Source organism: Girardinichthys multiradiatus, chromosome 12 (assembly GCF_021462225.1).
Source record: "Girardinichthys multiradiatus isolate DD_20200921_A chromosome 12, DD_fGirMul_XY1, whole genome shotgun sequence".
Taxonomy (NCBI): domain Eukaryota; kingdom Metazoa; phylum Chordata; class Actinopteri; order Cyprinodontiformes; family Goodeidae; genus Girardinichthys; species Girardinichthys multiradiatus.
In genome coordinates, this window is record NC_061805.1 from 35511946 (window position 1) to 35527640 (window position 15695).

A 15695-nucleotide genomic window follows, 5' to 3' on the forward strand; every position below is an offset into this window, starting at 1 on the left:
TGTTTTTCTTAACTTTAAAAACACAAACACAGAACACAAACTGAGCACATGCGCTGAGCAGCCAATCTGCAAGCACTAAGACAACTGAGTTCTCAACACAAACAAAAACAAACCTCATTAAACGAACATTTTGATTATGTAACCCTAAACTGATCTTCTCTGCCCAAACACTAGCTCTTTCGTGAACCGTGCTGCAGAGAAGTTGTCCTGGGCGTTGGGGAGAATACATCCATGTGTGGGTAAACAAAGGATTAGCGTGCAGCTAAGCTGTGGGAAAGGGCTTTAGCTTGAGTGGCTGCAATGCGGGGGGTTAGCTCTCTCTACCTGGACATGCACACAGGAAGGTATGCGATGCGGTCCCGGCCTCCTTTACCAGGCTGTGGGGGAAATCCACTTCTGGAGGCCTCAGAAAAATAGTCTAGTCAAGCTTGTCTCTTTACACCCTTTATATGAATGAATGCCGGATACTCGAACAGCAAAGAAGAGGACTGTTTGCTGAGTGATGTCAAGGGAAGTCCGCTGTTACTCCGGTCTTGTTCCTGTTCCTGGCTGTGCTGGAAGTAGGTTAATGTGATTTATTTTGAAAGTTCCAGAAAAGTTCTTACTGGCCTTTAATGTTGTAACCCATGGCTGGGGTCCCAACAGCAAGAACATGAAAATTAAACTGGATTTATCCTTTTTAACAGGTTGAATAATTATAGTGCTATTTCTTCATCCTTATCTGGTTTGTGGTCTAGAAAATGATCAATTGCATACATTTCTATTTTGGTTTTGGATTAGATGCTCATCAAAATCATACATGAGTAACATTTTTCATTTTAAATTTATTAGTTCTGTGTGTTGTAAGACTATTTTAGCTATTGTAAATTCAATCCAGTTTTCAACTTGATGTGCCAGGTCAATTTTTTATTATAAAGAATTTGTCATGGTTTTGGGACGGCTAGGTACCATTTTATTTTCAGATTCATTTTCAGCTCTTGGCTGCAAGGATAAGGCCACTGCTGCGATCTGGTCCTATTACTCACTCCCTGCCAATTGGTCCACAGGATGTGGTAGAGCTACACTCTTGTCCCATGTATTGGTTCTTTTTGAGTTACTTACTCTGTGTTACTCGTGCTCTCCAGTGATTTATGTCTGTTCTTTCCAGCAAACATTGTTGGATTACCTCCTACAACAAACAGATTGTCAATACTCATCTGGAACATCACATTACTTTAGGAGCTTCTCTTCATAGATCACAGTTTGGGGTACATTTCACTTTTCACTTGCCCATCTGCCCATCTCACATCATCAGGAGTCTAAAGATCACAGCTCTTGCAAGCCAATGCTATTCTTCATTGAACAAGAAAACCCTTAAACCTTTATCTGCTTTCTCAGCGTATTTCTGCATGTGAGCTAAAAATTTTACTCAAACGTGACACTGACTGAGTTACACAATATAAGAATGTGTGATTATGAATGCTCAGTAACTTTCAGTATCTTTTGTAACCTAATGTATATCTAGATAACTTCAGCACGAGAACAAAACTGTATTCTGTAGCAGGGTTGGACATATTACTTATTCATATAATTATATATTATGATCTAGTGCAATATGATCCCAGGTATAGTGAAAAAATAAAAATGAGAGCTTGCCTAGACACTAACAGCAGGAGATGGCATCAGTGAAACAGTTCCAGGGGGAAAGCGGATTTAGCTTCCAATTGCTAAAGCCCATTTAGGACAAACAGATTATCCTGTTTACTGTAATCTGCATATAATGCATTTTACTACCTCCTTTATTTTCTGCATAATCCACTTCAATCCCATTTAATTTTGTTGGCCTACATCTTATTCTGTCCTCAGGCATGTATTCGTTTTGCTCTAATGAGGTAAATTTATGCATGTTCCCATAAAAAAACCTAATACATTAAGAGGTTAAATCTTAATTCTTTTATTTCATCCTTTCACAGTCATTCCTTTCTTTAACTTTCATCTTGTGAAAAAATAAGATGCTTAGAAATCATAATCAGCTGAAAAGGTTAATAAAAAATTACATAAAAGTCTGTGATTAGTATGAATGAATTTTGTCTGGAAATGTTGTTAACATCAACGGATTGTTAATTTAATTGCATTGTTGTACATAGCATACTCTCCATATTCTTCATCCCCTTTCAAGGCCAATCCATAAAACTATAAATTTGGTAGTTTAGATTTCTGTTAAGTCAAACAAGGCAAGGAGCAATTTAAAATCTAATATCATTCATGGATGGGATTGAGTTAGCTCAATAAGAAAGATAAGTCAGCATAGTTCTCAGATCTTTGCCATCTGTGAAAGAAAATAAAGGTCAGACTTGGATGACAAGAATGGTTGGATAAACTGAATGTACTGATGGTCTACCATTGGTAGACCATCAGTAAAGTCTTTGAACTGATAAAGTAGCTTCACTAAGAAAGGAGATGTACTTCTATGAAAACCCCAAATTTTCTAATGATCTCTCTGCTGTTGCACTGTGTTTACTGTATCTAAGATTATTTTCAAGTGAAGTAATTAAGTCCATTCTATAAAACTATTAAACCAGTACTGTTACGTTCATGTGTGTTGCTTATGTTGCACTGCCGCTTTGTATAGCAGGTGTATATTGAAGTGAAGAGTATAACATGTAGTGGGTGCTACTGTGTCAGGACAGAGAAAATTACTTTTCATGTTAACGTCATGTAGTTGCAGTGCTCTATACACAGTCTATAAGTGCCTTCAAGTGGTATTATTATCCAAATTGATCAGACAGCACTTAAGGTTGGATTGCGCCACTTCAAACATTCGAGATCGTGAAGAAAGTGCTGAAAGAGCGTCTGAATTGTACTAGATAAAGTTAAGTAATATTATTATCAGGTGACTGGTGTGACACTACTTAACAAGAACAAACCAAAGCAGTCACATTATTCCTGTTTTATTGTCTTTACATGGGTTACCTGTTTATTTTAGAATTCATTTTAAAGTCTTGACTTTGACTTTCCGTGCCCTGCATTGTCAAGCTCAATTCTATATTACAGAATAGTTAAAGCCACATATTCCAACTCAAGCCCCCCAGATCTTTGAATGAAAATTTTGTCCCAGGCCCAAGGACCAGCTATAAAACAGGAAGAGATTGCTTTTTCCAGCGTTTTGCACCTCAGCTGTGAAATGAGCTTTCTTTGTTTTAATGTCATCTTTAAAGTCTGGACTCTTTCAAAACCAGCTGAAGACATCTTTATTCAAATATTCCTTTCCAGAATAACCTTTTTTGTTTTTAATTATCTGTCATTTATTTTGCTCTTAGTTTTCATATGAAGACCTGAGCCTCATATGACAACAACATATTTGTATGTGGACAGCGAGAACAAGACGCACTGACCAGCAAGGATGAAAGGAAACCTGGGGCAGAGATGGAAGTGAGACTTCATCTCCATACAGGTGGGTGGGGAGGCATCTACCCACGGCTTAGATTCCCCACCTTTTATAACCACTCATTGTAATTTTGTTTCATGTCATCCACTGTATAAAACATGTATGCACTCCGGATATTGTGTGTGCCTTAGTGTGTACTGTGAGCTGAAGAGAGGGAGCACTTGTACAACCATACCTTGAGTCCCCTAGAAATTGTCAATGCAGAGAAGTATTTTTGTGGTCTGTGCACACATAAATGAACACGCAGGATTTTTTTTAAACTCAACATTACTTATATTTGAGCAGCACTGACTTACATTTTGCACCAGTGACACTTATTTGTGGTAAATACAGCTCCAAGTGAAAATGGTCATGCCTTGCAATTTTTGACAAACATTTGTATGTGTCTGAGTTAGCTAGAAATCAAATTTCACATGCTGCCATATCAAAAGTATCATGATCTTAGAGTCATGTATTTTCAAGCGCAATAAACAGATTTGCAAGTGTGGTGGGGGTAGAAAAATTATTTTGACCAAAAAGTTTAGTTCTTACACCATCTGTGATTAACATAACCAATATTAAATCTTTAGATGCACAGCTTTCTGATCACAGAGAACAAAATTCATGTTTCACAACATATTGTGATATGTAACATTAAGTGATGTAATAAGTTATATTTGCCATATTGCAGCTCTTATTTCTTAGTCTGACTACACTTCACACATGTTGTATTACTATAAAAAGTCATAAATATAAGCGGACACATTTTTGTTGCCAAAAGATGCTTCTGCAGTCTCAATGGGCTTCGGTAAAAACTTTTTTTTTTTTGGAGCTGCTAGAAGAGCTACTTGGTTACTTCATTCATTAAGCAGTCAGAAATGTTGTTAAATGAGTGTCTCAAGTTTTAATCCCAGGAGTGCTGCTTATTTTTCAAATAACAGTCTCTCTTTAACTCTGTTATTTACCCTTATTATCTAAGTTAATTAGATGATAACTAACTTAGATAATGAGAAAATAACTTTTGGATTTGCCTTGCAGTGAGAAGACAAACACATAGTCACAGGGTCAAAAACACTACTGTCCACCCCTATGATGCACCATTATCTTGTATAAATAAAAATAAATCACTAAGGCTGTTAAACTTTTGTCCAGATAACTGACTATGCAAACAATGGAAGCATTTGTCATTTAGAAAATACTGTATGACAGCAAAGCATTGACAATAGTTAATAATGATGCTCTAGCTGCTGTTTGACCTCATTCTTTGTCCATTAAAAGCCTGTGTCATTTATTATTACCAATTTATTATATAACCACAATAAACTCATCTCGGAAATGTCAACACCTGGATCTATTCATTGCTCAGGTGTAAAGTACTGAAAGCAAATATTTAAAGAGCATCTACCCCTCTAAAATAAATGATGCTGACCTTTTATATAAATTTGTTTTTAAATGCAAATCAACTTAACAAAAGAGGATAAACTTCATTAATAAATATAAATGAAAAAAGTGTCTGCCCGGCATCAATAAGTTTATATTTCATTTATGATTATCTATCTTATTGGTGTATATATTAAAACTTTAATTATTTCAGTGGAATGTCATAGTATGATAACAATTTTTTTTTAAATTGCACACATAAAACATAATCAACATTTTATTGACTGTGTGACATTAAAACTATGAGGCGCCACTCTGGAATTTTCTTTCAGTCAGTAATCCTCGTTTTGACTCATGACATTTATGCCTCTTCTCTAAAATTGGCCACACAATATCATCAGGCTTCCTACAAGCTTCCAAAATCCATCACTGCTTATAGTGGCATTTTAAAGTCCAGTGACAACAATTGTTGTGGCTTATCGGAAACAGAGGGATAACTTGAGGAGGGGATTGGCTAGTCCATCACTGCAGGCTGCAGGATGTCAACGCAGGAGTCTTTCGGGACCCTTTTGGGTAACTCAATCCACACGTTTTGAACCATACAAGTCATTTTACAGATTCTACAGTCATTACATATGGTTTCTAAAACATTTTTCACGTTGCAGGTATTGTTTATGTACACTGTTCTTGTAATTGCATAGCCCCTTCTTCAGAGTAGGAGGTTTCTTAGTACAACAGGAAGCCATATACAGGTCCTTCTCAAAATATTAGCATATTGTGATAAAGTTAATTATTTTCCATAATGTCATGATGAAAATTTAACATTCATATATTTTAGATTCATTGCACACTAACTGAAATATTTCAGGTCTTTTATTGTCTTAATACGGGTGATTTTGGCATACAGCTCATGAAAACCCAAAATTCCTATCTCACAAAATTAGCATATCATTAAAAGGGTCTCTAAACGAGCTATGAACCTAATCATCTGAATCAACGAGTTAACTCTAAACACCTGCAAAAGATTCCTGAGGCCTTTAAAACGCCCAGCCTAGTTCATCACTCAAAACCCCAATCATGGGTAAGACTGCCGACCTGACTGCTGTCCAGAAGGCCACTATTGACACCCTCAAGCAAGAGGGTAAGACACAGAAAGAAATTTCTGAACGAATAGGCTGTTCCCAGAGTGCTGTATCAAGGCACCTCAGTGGGAAGTCTGTGGGAAGGAAAAAGTGTGGCACAAAACGCTGCACAACGAGAAGAGGTGACCGGACCCTGAGGAAGATTGTGGAGAAGGGCCGATTCCAGACCTTGGGGGACCTGCGGAAGCAGTGGACTGAGTCTGGAGTAGAAACATCCAGAGCCACCGTGCACAGGCGTGTGCAGGAAATGGGCTACAGGTGCCGCATTCCCCAGGTCAAGCCACTTTTGAACCAGAAACAACGGCAGAAGCGCCTGACCTGGGCTACAGAGAAGCAGCACTGGACTGTTGCTCAGTGGTCCAAAGTACTTTTTTCGGATGAAAGCAAATTCTGCATGTCATTCGGAAATCAAGGTGCCAGAGACTGGAGGAAAACTGGGGAGAAGGAAATGCCAAAATGCCAGAAGTCCAGTGTCAAGGACCCACAGCCAGTGATGGTCTGGGGTGCCGTGTCAGCTGCTGGTGTTGGTCCACTGTGTTTTATCTAGGGCAGGGTCAATGCAGCTAGCTATCAGGAGATTTTGGAGCACTTCATGCTTCCATCTGCTGAAAAGCTTTATGGAGATGAAGATTTAATTTTTCAGCACGACCTGGCCCCTGCTCACAGTGCCAAAACCACTGGTAAATGGTTTACTGACCATGGTATCACTGTGCTCAATTGGCCTGCCAACTCTCCTGACCTGAACCCCATAGAGAATCTGTGGGATATTGTGAAGAGAACGTTGAGAGACTCAAGACCCAACACTCTGGATGAGCTAAAGGCCGCTATTGAAGCATCCTGGGCCTCCATAAGACCTCAGCAGTGCCACAGGCTGATTGCCTCCATGCCACGCCGCATTGAAGCAGTCATTTCTGCAAAAGGATTCCCGACCAAGTATTGAGTGCATAACTGTACATGATTATTTGAAGGTTGACGTTTTTTGTATTAAAAACACTTTTATTTTATTGGTCAGATGAAATATGCTAATTTTGTGAGATAGGAATTTTGGGTTTTCATGAGTTGTATGCCACAATCATCCGTATTAAGACAATAAAAGACCTGAAATATTTCAGTTAGTGTGCAATGAATCTAAAATATATGAATGTTAAATTTTCATCATGACATTATGGAAAATAATTAACTTTATCACAATATGCTAATATTTTGAGAAGGACCTGTATTTTAAAGTGAACATGAATCATACGCATATAAGCGTAGGAAAACAACTCTATTTTATATAAGCAGTCATAATAAAAAGCATCTGGTCCTTATCAAATCATACAATTTTGTAAATATGAACTAAAGTGTATAGAACAACAGATTCCAGACAGTCAAAAAAGGCCTAATTATAAAAGCTTTTGAAGCACTTTTAGCAGCATTAGCTTCAAATAGTAGTTTTCTTTGTGAGTTTTTGGGCTACTTGTCATTGCAACATTGCCTCAAACCACTGAGGTTTACAGATATTAATTTCTATACAGTTCTGCCACAGTCTCCCACAGCATTTCAAAGAGGCTGAGGTCTGGACTGAATGGGCCTTTGCAACACTTTTATGATTTTCGTTTTCAGTCATTCTATCATATTTTAGATTAGATAATATCTTAGTTTCCATAATATGATTTTAGCCAAGCTTTGGCTGACAAACAGATGACTTTACATTTGACTCTTGGACATTTTATTATACAGAGAAGTTCATGGTCAGCTCAATGCCTGTGAGGAACCCAAATCCTGCGGCTGTCAGGCAATCCTAATTTTTTTTTTTCTCTCCACCACAGTAGAGACAGTGCGTATGAGTGGTCAGGGCTGATATGCTGTGTTGGGTTCTCACCAAACATGCTGCTGTGCTTTATGGTCAGTTGTCTCTGCAATGGTATCATGAGTCCAAAGAACATTGTTCCAGGGGTGGTTTATCCAAATCGAAGTTTGCAAACATAAGTTGTGTTGACATATTATTTTAAGACAGAACAGGTTTATTGTGTAGACTAGATAACTTTCATTATTTCCTGATAAACAGAACTCTTAAACTAAAGGATAGTGTAGTTTATTTTTACTGACATGCTGATAGTTAAAATAAATTAATCAGTCACACATGACCTGCCCAATTTATGACTGTAAGCAGCTTGCCATGCTAAACCTGTTGTACATTCACCAAAAGAAAACACAATAAAACCTATGTGAAATATAAGACATATTACATTGTTTTTAAAATATGAAGGAAAAAACAATATTGAACAGAATTACAAAAAGTAAAATATTAAAATAATAGCCTTTTACTGGACAGTTTGAACCGTAAGGAGTGAAATGTATCAAACTCATTCCTGAGGTCAAAGCAACAGTTTAATTTCTTCTTCTGTTTTATTCACACAGGCAGCAAACAGGAGTGTTCATTTTTATATAAAGAAGGCTTCAAATTGTCTCATATGTCCAAATATCTTTCTGTTAATGTTCAAGATTTGTTGTGATGTTTTCCACTGACCACCAATGAAGTTCAGAAAAAATAGTTTCCTTGTATCATTATCAGTAATAATAGTATCGTATGGTTTGAATTAAATTTATCTAAACTGAATTTGTACCAAATGGGATTTGACATAACTGAATGCAAACTGGACCTGTCTGTAAAGTACCTTGTAATGTGACATTGTAATTTGGTGCTAGATAATTGAATCCAATCGAGTTGAATTGATCACTGTTGTGAAGCCACAAAGACTACAAAGAATAATGTCTGGAGAAAAAGCACAATGTGGTTAATTTAAGACTGAAAATTCAAGCACAGCCTATGCAGCCTAAGTAGGATACCCATCATCTATTTCGTCTTAATTATTTCATTTAGTCACCCATAGGAAACATATTTTGCTTAAGTTACTTACATGATTGCTCTATCTGCTTTGAAGTACACTTCTCTGTTACTGAGGCATAAAGAAAACATCTGCTGTGTCTTTTTGCCTCTGAGCACTCCTTTTTGCTGCCGTTTCAAGCATGTCTTCAAAAACTCACATCTTTGCAAGTCCACAGTGATTATTGCAACTTGAAGACACAATGGACACGCATCTCCAACTGTGCCATACTCCATTGTTTTGAAAAATGTTCCCAAGATAAGTGACATGGAAAGACTATCAGCGAGTGTTATGATTTGGGGTTGTTTGGTTTTTGGTTTCGGGTTTTTTCTTTATATGTTCCTCACAGCTTAAGTTTTGAATCATGCTTCTGTTTATTATTTTCCTGTTTATGTTTTTGTTTCATGCTTTTCCAGTTATAGTTCTATTAGTTTGTTTCCTTGGATTTCCATTCTGTTCAAGCCATGTTTTGCTCCTGTCACGTTGTGTTCTCTGTTAATCAACTTTATTCGGTTCACCTGCTCCAAGCTAGTCTGTCTCCTTGCTCCACCTGGTTTACCCTCCATATATACACTCCTGTTCAGTTATTCAGTGTGGAAACATTTTTCAAACCATGTCTTGTCTTCTGGATTATGCTCATGTGTTTCATGCCAAGCCTATCTTGCCACTCTGCCCATGTCTGCTTCTGCCTGTCTTGCCTGCCCGTTTATTGTTTCTATTTTGTTCCTGCTTCATCTGTGAGTGAATTTTAGTTGATTAAATCTTTTATCACTTACCATCACACTGCCTGCTCGTCTGCATTCTGGGGTCCTATTTCACAAGCCTTAACAGCAAGCTGTTTTGCAACTACACGGTTCCTCTGGCATTGCCAGCAAACTAAAAAAAAGACATGTATTTCTCAGAACTAACTCGTAGAGTATTCAACTGTTTTTTCCAGCCCTTAGAGAGCCTCTAAAACTGTCTGACCTGAAAAGACCTAAAACTTCATACTCAACCACACACATCCACCCATGGAAACACTTGTTTCTGTATATCCTCATACAGACAGTATTACTCCATCAAAATAAATGTTATCTTACACAACAGAATCTCTAACCCCAACATTAAAATCATGTCTTAATCATAAAAAAAAATAATTTCCTGTGAATCCGGATCCCACACTTGAAGAAACAGTCCTGTTTGTTTTCTGTCATGTTTTAATATAAAAGGAAACACACACCTGTTCTCAGACAGAGATTTCCTTGGGGTCAACGTGTCTTCAACGAAAAAGTAGCAAAGGGAAAGCTCAGCTATCATTCAAGGGACAATTGCTGAGTAGCCTTCAACAAACCAATATAAAGCAGAGTAGCTACCTCAGCAAATCATGTCACACTGGACAGGAGGACAGCTTGACATTGAACAACAGTGGTTTTAAGCATTTTATTTATTTATTAATTTATCTTTTTTATTATTTTCGAGTGCTCACAGCATCATCTCTGGTGACAGCTGTTTTTTTTTTTTTTTTTTTTGTTGTGGAGCTGTCAAGCTATGTGTACACCCTGGCAACAACGTCTCACCTGGCTGGGTTTTGTTGTGTTGACAGATTAATGATACAGTTCCACTGATGTGGTTGTAATGGCAAACGTCTCACTTAATGCAGTTCTCTGGTAATTCAACTCCACTCCATCTGTTTTTACCTTAAACTTGTAATTGAAAAAGTTTTCACTCTCCTGACAGGAACTGACACCCCACTCCCATTTGAATGCACAGAAACACACACACACATGCACATCAATCTCTGTACAGGAAGTTCCCCTTGAGTTTATAATTTTGGGATTTTAGCATCAGACATGCAAATGTTCTTTTAGGCTTTGTCAAAAAAAAAATCAACAACAAAATTCAATGTATTTCAGTGGAACTTTAAGTAACAGATCAACACAAAGTAGTACATAATTATGAAGGGGATGGAAGACAGTGTCATATGCATTTGTTTTTAGCAGTAAACAGTTTATGTAAACATCTTATACTGCCGTTATACAGCAGCAAGTGTATGTCTCTAGCATCCTATCACTAAATGTTTGCCCACTATTGTAAGCAAAATAGCCCCAGCTAGATTTAATGGAGAGCAGTAACTGTTTTTAACCACGTTTTTTGAAACCTGAGCTCAATTTCATGAGCTATATCAAAGCCTGATTACTGATTGCACATCTTAACACAGACTTGTAGAATTAAGAAAGAATGACAACATTAGTGAAACCAAAAGACCTCAAAAAGCAACACGTCACGTTCTGATGTATAGAAAATCAGTTGAGAAAAAAAGTCTTTGTCTGTTACAAGCTGTTACAAAGGCATTTCTATGGCTTTGGTTCCATTGTGAACCACAGTGAGATCTGAAAATGTAGGAAACATAGAGCAGTTCTCTTCAGAAGAAAGAGGCCTACAAAAGTTACTCCATGAGTGCATCGCCGACTCATATACAAGTTCATTAAATAACCTAAATGGTAAATGGCTTGTACTTGTATAGCGCTTTGTCAAGTCTGAGCACCCCAAAGTGCTTTACACTACAATTAGTTATCCACCCATTGATACACTGATAGTTGTAAACTACATTGTAAAGTTATAAAGTTTCGGAATGGCCTACTCAAAGTGTTAAAAACAATCTTATAGAGAGGAAGTGGTTTGATCTAAAACAGGTCATTATTGCTTAAGAATCCTCCAGTGTGGCTGAATTTAAAATAATTCAGGGCCAAATTTCCTCTACAGCAGTGTCTTGAATTGTGTTGATGGCAGATCTGCTCAAATGTTTATTAATCTGTTAATCTGTTATTATGTTTAGGGGCCAGAAAGTTTTCACACTGGGATTGCTGGTGTGTATGGTTTTTTCCATGACAAATGACATCATAAATTAAAAACTGCATTTTATATTTACTCAGGTTATTCTTTTTTGATATGAAATCTTGTATAATGATCTGAAAAATTCAAGTGTGACAAAAAAGAAAAAGCAGAAAAAAGGTCTAAGGGGGCAAAAACTTTTTTGCAGCACCATTTATAGCACAGTTGCAATTAGTTTACCTTCACTTATTATTATAAATATCACGGATTTTGGTGTTCAGTAAATTTCTTGAACAGCTCCTTTTCCAAGGTGAAATGAGGATACTGTATACAACCTAAGCATCTGATCTAATATCAATCTGTGCATCGAGAACAAACACTTTCCTAAGATCATTCTTGGGGCGCTTATAATTTAATCCACAATCCAGGTCCATATTTTTCATTTTAAGTCTTTAGACTAACTTCAAGCTACTTTGACCAAGACCTAAAACTAATACAATTTAACTGGAGGAGCTTCATGGGGATCATGCAAGACAGAAGGGAATGCTATGCCTTAAGGGCACAATTCTTGTTCCACTTTTAAGACTCTTTGCATAAATTCTCTACATTCTGGCATGTTTAAAATCTGAACTGGAGGTGCTTCTAGTTTTTTTTCTCATACAAATTTAAGTACTAATCATGCTTTTCTAACAAACACATAACTGTCAATAACACAAATACGTATTTTCCCTATAACGTCATGGTGTTTTTAAGGTTGAGTATAATTGTTTAAAATGTGAAAGGTTTAACTGGATTAGACAAAAAAAAGCTTAAAATATTCAGTTCTCAGACAGTGAGCACCATGATCCCAGCTTTACAATAAAACATCTACTCTGCAGGAGCACTCTGAATAAGTGTCTCACTGCTGGATCCCTGCCAATCGATTACAGCGTTTACTTGAATGAATGAGGTGAATGGTGACAACCCACAATTATCAATGTAAGTTTTTTCTACAGTGAGAAATTCTTTCTAATGCAGCATGCCTATAATCAAAAAATCAACAGGGACAGACAGAGGAGAGGCACTTGAAAACATGCCACCACGCCACCATGGTCTTACATTATAAACTCAGATGTCTTAAGTTCCACACAACCCACTCTTTCTTTTGCATCCCTTTAAGGTTTCTGAATAATATGTCACTTCTTTTCATCAAATAACTGAAATGCAGCCTACAGTATAGAGTACAGCCAAGGGGATTTGTGTAAATTTACCAAAGAGTGCATTTTCAACCCTAAAATCAAATAAACTACCTTAGTAGCTAAAAGTGTGGCAGTACAATTAATGATCAAATTATCTATATTTACAAGACAATTTTCAGGTCTTTGAGGATTGCTGTTGATTCTGCCTAAACACTGAAATGCTATAGGTGATAAATTCAAATCATTATTCTTATGCCTAATTTAAAACATGGGCTGCATGGTGGCGCAGTTGGTAGCACTGTTGCCTTGCAGCAAGAAGGTCTTGGGTTCAATTCCTGGCTGGGGGTCTTTCTGCATGGAGTTTGCATGTTCTCCCCGTGCATGCGTGGGTTCTCACCGGGTACTCCGGCTTCCTCCCACAGTCCAAAGACATGCCTGTTAGGTTAATTGGTCAATCTAAATTGCCCTTAAGTGTATGAATGAGTGTGTGTGTGTTGTTTGTGTGTTGCCCTGCGATGGATTGGCGACCTGTCCAGGGTGTACCCTGCCTCTTGCCCATAGACTGCTGGAGATAGGCACCAGCTCCCCCGTGACCCACTATGGAATAAGCGGTAGAAAATGACTGACTGACTGAATTTAAAACATGAACATTTAACTTCTTTATTATTATTATTAATGTTATTATTAAGTGCTGTTAATAATTCTGAAAAATCAATACGGTTTATTATTTTTTTTATTAAAATCTAAATATTTTTGGGTTTTTAAACAAAAGTAGTGCAAATGGGTTCACACAAGGAAACGTTGAATTTCTAAATGAATCAAACAGAACATACGTTTAAATTGAAACAACAATTAGTGTCTGTATTTTGTAATTATCACCTGTTCATCCCCATACTCAAATTGTCCACTTTTGAACTAAATAGAATATTGTAGCGTTTAGAGCCTTTTCTTCTTCCTACTTTAAGTTGGAGGATTTACAAGGCTATTGTTATGATTTGGGGTTGTTTGGTTTTTGGTTTCGGGTTTTTTCTTATGTTTTTCACAGTTCAAGTTTTGAATCATGTTTCTGTGTATTTTCCTGGTCATGCTTTAGTTTTGTCGTCTTGTTCTTGTTTTGTCAAGTTTGGTTTACGGATCTGGTTATGCTTTTGCTTCATGTTTTTTCTAGTTTCTGTTAGTTTGTGTTCAAGAGTCTGTGTTTTGCTCCAGCCACATTTTGTTCTGTTAATTCGGATCACCTGCACCTATTAATCTGTCTTCTTGTTTCACCTGGTCACACTCCATAAATACACACCTGTTCTGTCAATTATCACGGAAACATTTTTCGTGCTCAAGTCTTGTTTTTGGATCATGCCATGCCTGTCTCACCTGCCCATTTGTTGTTTTGTTCCTGCCTCCTGCTGTGAGTGAGTTTTTGTTTTTTGTCATCAAATCCTTTTTCACTTACCATCACGCAGCCTGCTTGTCTGCATTTTGGGGTCCTATCTCGCAAACCATAACAGCTATAGATTTAAAATATCCATCCAGAACTTGCGTCTTGAAGCAATTTTTGTTTTGGAAGGGTAAAGAAACACAGCAGAGCACTATTAGTCACGTTCTAAGTTCCTATCCAAGACCTAAAACTTATGTTGCTATAACAAAGCATAATGTAATAATGTAATAATAACAATCAATTATTTGCATACACTATGGTAACTCAGAGGGGATAACATCCATTATTTTCTCAAATGATCAACACCTTCTTCATGACTTTAATCCTTGATTCCGTGAGATGAAGATTGTTCATCAGACTTGAATCTAAAAGTTTGAGTTCATCCTAGTCTAAAGTCTTTAAAACACACATCTAATTTAAGTTTAAAATGTTTGTTTTAGAGACTTAAATGCAACTCAAATTCAAATAACAGACTTGCATTCCTATCTTTCTGAGCCAACACATGTAATTTAAATCCTTTGGAGAATTTTGGAAAAAACTAAATTTGAAAACATGAAAGCCTCAGCTGCTAGCTGAAGTCCTATATTCAAACTGTCTTGGCCAGTATGTTCTTTTTCCTTCTTTCAAAACCTTCTAAATTAAAAAATAAATAAATAAAAATGCAGGTTTAACAAAGGACTGCAAGCCATACCAGAACAGAAAATATTTTATCTACCTCCTTATCACATTTATCTAATGTACTTTGCTTTCACCCTCTGCTCAGTTTGTTGTTTAATTATTCATGAATAATGCATAATTTATCATACACTTGGTTATGCATGACTTGTTGCCCAAGGGTGCTGTTGTTTTGTTTTTTCATCCCTTGGTGAATGTTTGAAAGCAGTGTGGAGGCTTTAGTTGTAAAAAATGTTCAGTACAGCTGCCAGAAATCTTAAATGTGTCCTTGTTTACCAGAGGAGAAATGATCAACTTTAAAATGTCCTATTCACTTGGTTATTACCCACTCTGCTCTGAGTACTATCAGTGGAAAACATGTAGTTCATTAATGCAAGCTAATTCAGAAAACATTACCAGTATGCCATTGAAAACCTAAGGGGATGAACACAGGATATGTTTCAGCCAATTAAGTTTTGGTTCAAATGTTTGAACCTCAGAGATTGGTGATTCTTAACACAATGGGGCAAATAAAAATAATTGTGAAAGGACAAGCGTAATGCCTCTTTGAAAAACAGATATTGATCTACCACCAGTAGACAATTATGACCTTTGACTTTCAATGTTACAAGTGTTGAATAACATGCAATTGTGAGATTTGCTAAATCTCACAATCCACAATTAAGCAAAGATCTGTTGACAAATCAGGAGCTGAGTAGTGTTTAACTACAGAAAGATAATTTTAACCATTACAACTTGTATTTCATGGCATGTTCATTACTGCTCTAATCAAGGATGCATGCTTAGCTCTTTGTTCTTTCT

At 36.8% G+C, this 15695-nt stretch overlaps 1 long non-coding RNA gene across 1 annotated transcript; it reads left to right on the forward strand.

Annotated features, from left to right (window-relative positions):
• The first annotated feature begins 362 nt into the window (after positions 1 to 362).
• Positions 363 to 4695, forward strand: LOC124878517. Its single transcript, XR_007040815.1, has 2 exons — positions 363 to 560; positions 3300 to 4695. It is a non-coding gene; the product is annotated as an uncharacterized LOC124878517 (long non-coding RNA).
• The last annotated feature ends 11000 nt before the right edge of the window (positions 4696 to 15695 follow it).